Source organism: Alexandromys fortis, unplaced genomic scaffold, assembly GCF_014885135.2.
Source record: "Alexandromys fortis isolate MF-2015 unplaced genomic scaffold, M_Fortis_MF-2015_v1.1 scaffold_564, whole genome shotgun sequence".
Taxonomy (NCBI): Eukaryota; Metazoa; Chordata; class Mammalia; order Rodentia; family Cricetidae; genus Alexandromys; species Alexandromys fortis.
This window is the reverse complement of record NW_026068488.1, coordinates 31,867-36,451: the sequence shown is the minus strand read 5'-3', so window position 1 is coordinate 36,451 and position 4,585 is coordinate 31,867. Positions and strand designations below refer to the sequence as shown.

The 4,585-nt window shown below is 46.7% G+C and overlaps 1 pseudogene; it reads left to right on the top strand.

The window, feature by feature from the left end:
* The first annotated feature begins 1,837 nt into the window (after positions 1-1,837).
* LOC126495781 (POU domain, class 5, transcription factor 1-like) lies at positions 1,838-3,584 on the top strand (annotated as a pseudogene).
* The last annotated feature ends 1,001 nt before the right edge of the window (positions 3,585-4,585 follow it).

Here is a 4,585-nt window from a genome sequence, read left to right as displayed (position 1 = left end):
TGAGTAGGATACTGATAGCCTTACCAGTTTAGCAGCTTTCCCCTGACCCACACCCCCTCAAGGCTACAACCAGCTTGGTAGCTCTTGGTTCATTAGTTGTTTCCTTTTAAGAGTACAGACAGATGTTCCTCATTCACAGATTGTTGTAGGAGATAAACAGGTTTTAGATATAACTTCAGAGGTTTACAGTTTTAGTGCTGAAAATGCAGTCCTGATGAACTGATAGAGCCATGACTGCAAACAGTTTTCTGTAGTGCTTAACTTTCTGCTGATTTTCCTGGTCCCAGCTTTAAAACACAGGTTAGGATAAGAGAGGGAATAGAACCCTATAGGTATGTTCAGTTTCATCCTCCTCCACTCACTCAACCTCTTTTGTTCAATGAATTTAGACTTAAATGTTTGTTTCACCTGGTTAAAACCATGCCGTAGGAAAAATGTTCATGCCTTTTAATACAAAGACTTTTGCTTTGACAACAAAGTGTAAACTGGTCCCAGTTGTTTTAAAGACACCCGCAGGTTCCTGGGACATGTTCTGCTACTGTATCAAGAAATTTGGTCTGTTGGAAACAGTCTCCAGAGCCCCTCTTTGACCCTACCTATTTTCAAGCACATTTTGTAGGTTCACTCCTCTTGCTACAGGGGGCCCTCCAGATACATCAGCTCTGGCACCATCTTCGTGGATGCTAACTGGGCAAGTAATGGTAGGTTGATCTCAGCCACAAGCCCACTAATAAAGACACCATTATCTGTTAACTTTTATTAACACCTTTAGAGTATGGATGTATTCACCACCTCCATTGAAGTAGCAGATATGATGCCTCAAGTACTTCTGAAGAACACATCATCCATCCATTTGGCATGCTACCTCCAGCTCCCAAGCTCCTAAGACATCAGTGCTGGTACCACCTTTCCACACTAGAGCAGACACCTATGGAGCAACTGGGACCTAGTTTTCCAAACATGTCCCAATAAAGAGCCCATCTACTCGCATGTCTCACTCTTTCAGCCTTGTCTCTTTTGTACAACCAGGGTACTTATCTGCTCCATTCTTTCTGCCATCCTTCTTTCTTCCCATGGCTAGCCCAGTTCATAGGGCTGGTGATAATCTATTATTTCCTTACCAGCCTTTCTTCTTACCCTCCCTAAGGAACAGATGCCTAAGGTCTCTAGGATGACAATTAGCTGATTTTACACTCATACCACCTAATAAGCCTGGGTCCACAGACTCCTATCTACCCCTTCCCCATGTTGTCCCATGCCTGCAGGAATTAGCCAGACTTGAATGTGTACCCATATACCCAAGAACTCTGGGATGTTTATGTGAAAGCTTCACCCAGCCTCATTCCTCCCATTCCAGATCCTTCCTCCTCAGAAAGCCTGTCAAGGGTCAGTTCCTCCCCTGAGAAGCACAGGACCTTGCCTACAATACTTAGGATGCAATAACCCACCTGCCTCATGGTTACCCCTCATGGTATTCTACTTCCTCACTGAGGCCACCCAGGAGCTGCTTTGCACATTAACCTAGACTTTTAATTCAGCTTGATCTGATTTATTGCATCTACAGAGAGACTTAATATCTGGGTATGGAAACATTTCAAGTATAAATGAGAAACTATTACATGAAGGTTTTAAAACAATTGGATGTTATTTTAAGAAAAATGTATTCTTTAATGTATCTTTTTACTGAAATTGCTAGATAGCTAATTTTCAGTGTGTTTTCACCACAATTTCCAGGCATCTAGTTAAAAGTTAGCAGGTTTGGAGGGAGAGAGGTTTAAGCAGTCCCTAGGTGAGCCCTCCTTCCGTCAGGCCCCGGCTTGGGGTGCCCCCTTTCCCTATGGCTGGACACCTGGCTTCAGACTTCGCCTTCTCACCCCCACTGGTGGGGGTGATAGGTCGGGAGGGCTGGAGCCAGGCTGTTTGAACCCTCGGGCTTGGATAAGGTTTCAAGGGCCTCCAGGTGGGCCTGGAATCCGGCAAGGGGTTGGGCCAGGCTCAGAGGTGTTGGGGATCTCCTCTTCCCCCCCGCCGTATGAATTCTGTGGAGGGATGGCATACTGTGGACCTCAGGTTGGACTGGACCTAGTGCCCCAAGTTGGCCTGGAGACTTCGCAGCCNTACTTAGGATGCAATAACCCACCTGCCTCATGGTTACCCCTCATGGTATTCTACTTCCTCACTGAGGCCACCCAGGAGCTGCTTTGCACATTAACCTAGACTTTTAATTCAGCTTGATCTGATTTATTGCATCTACAGAGAGACTTAATATCGGGGTATGGAAACATTTCAAGTATAAATGAGAAACTATTACATGAAGGTTTTAAAACAATTGGATGTTATTTTAAGAAAAATGTATTCTTTAATGTATCTTTTTACTGAAATTGCTAGATAGCTAATTTTCAGTGTGTTTTCACCACAATTTCCAGGCATCTAGTTAAAAGTTAGCAGGTTTGGAGGGAGAGAGGTTTAAGCAGTCCCTAGGTGAGCCCTCCTTCCGTCAGGCCCCGGCTTGGGGTGCCCCCTTTCCCTATGGCTGGACACCTGGCTTCAGACTTCGCCTTCTCACCCCCACTGGTGGGGGTGATAGGTCGGGAGGGCTGGAGCCAGGCTGTTTGAACCCTCGGGCTTGGATAAGGTTTCAAGGGCCTCCAGGTGGGCCTGGAATCCGGCAAGGGGTTGGGCCAGGCTCAGAGGTGTTGGGGATCTCCTCTTCCCCCCCGCCGTATGAATTCTGTGGAGGGATGGCATACTGTGGACCTCAGGTTGGACTGGACCTAGTGCCCCAAGTTGGCCTGGAGACTTCGCAGCCTAAGGATCAGTCAGGAGCAGAAGTGGAGAGCAACTAGGAGGGGGCCTCCCCTGAACCCCGCATTGTCCGCCCCGGTGCCGTGAAGTTGGAGAAGGTGGAACCAAGTCACGAGGAGTCCCAGGACATGAAAGATCTGCAGAAGGAGCTAGAGCAGTTTGCCAAGGTGCTGAAATAGAAGAGGATCACCTTGGGGCACACCCTGGGTATTCTCTTTGGAAAGGTGTTCAGCCAGACCACCGTCTGCCGCTTTGAAGCGCTGCAGCTCAGCTTCAAGAACATGTGCAAGATGTGCCCCCTGCTGGAAGAAGTGGGTAGAGGAAGCCGACAACAACGAGAACCTTCTGGAGATAGGCAAAGCGGAGACCCTGGTGCAGGCTCAAAAGAGAAAGCGGAAGAGCATTGAGAACCGCGTGAGGGGGAACCTGGAGAGCATGTTTCTGTAGAGCCCGAAGCCCACCCTACAGCAGATAAGCATTATCGCCAAGCAGCTCGGCCTGGAGAAGGATGTGGTCCGAGTGTGGTTCTGTAACCATCGCCAGAAGGGCAAACGATCAAGCGCTGATTATTCCCAACGAGAAGAGTATGAGGCTGCCGGGCCCCTTTCCGGGGGGGGGGGGCTGTATCTTTTCCTCTACCCCCAGGGCCCCATTTTGGTGCCCCAAGCTATGGGAGCCCCCACTTTACCACACTCTACGCTCCAATCCCGTTTCCTGAGGGCAAGGCCATTCCTACTGTTCCCGTTGCTGCTCTGGGCTCTCCCATGCATTCAAACTGAGGTGCCAGCTCTGCCTGGGAATGAGGTGACCTGAGGCAAGGGGGAGAGAGGTAGATAGAACCTGGAGCCACCACAGCTTTGGGGTGAAGCTCCTTTACTGAGGAGGGGTCGCAAGCACAAAAAGGGTGGGGAAGATGAAGTTCAGTGATGCTGTTTTGATCGTGAGCCTGTCACTCATTTTGTTCTTAAATAATAAATAAAGCCTGGGACACATTGGATGGCAAAAAATAAATAAAATAAAATTAGCAGGTTTGAAAGCTATAGAAGACTGGATTCCTGCTTAACTATGCTTTGGATATAATACCATGTGTTCTTGTTAACACTTAACTTTTTAAAGAAGAAAGAAGCATCAGATTATCACTCCATGGATTTTAAAATATTGTGATCAATCACCAGTAATCTCCTTGACAAAAGGGTCATGCAGTTCATGATACCTTCTGACAAGAACTCCAGAGAGGTTCACTGGCACAACTAAAGAAGCCTATGAGTAGGAGAAAATCAAGTTTTACACCCTGATCAGAGGAGCAGCGTGACCCCAGAGGGAGAAAATAAACATGATGCATGTGAAACATGGTAAGACGGGAGGACTGTCTCCTGGGTGAGATATGCTTTAATATGCCCCAGAAGCCCCTCTGACTAATGTAGTTGCTTGCAGACCTTCACTGCTAAGACACCTGTTTTATGCCTTCCAACCCAGAAACCTTTTCTTTTTTTTTTCTTTCCTGATCTTATCTCAGCACAATGGACCAAAGCCTAAGCTGCATGCCCTGAAACCCCTAGATATTCTTTCTGAATATATCCCATTTGCCATTAGATTGTTTACAGAATTCTTTTACTAAACCTGAGAGTGTTTTTGATTATAATTTAAAAAGCCTAATTTCCCCTATTTATTCTTTCTACGAGGAGCTGGGGGCTATCTCTAGCTTGTCTACTCTATTTGTTTGTTTTAGGTTTTGTTTGTTTCATTTTTCTTTTCCATATTTTGATGTGATCTAACTCAA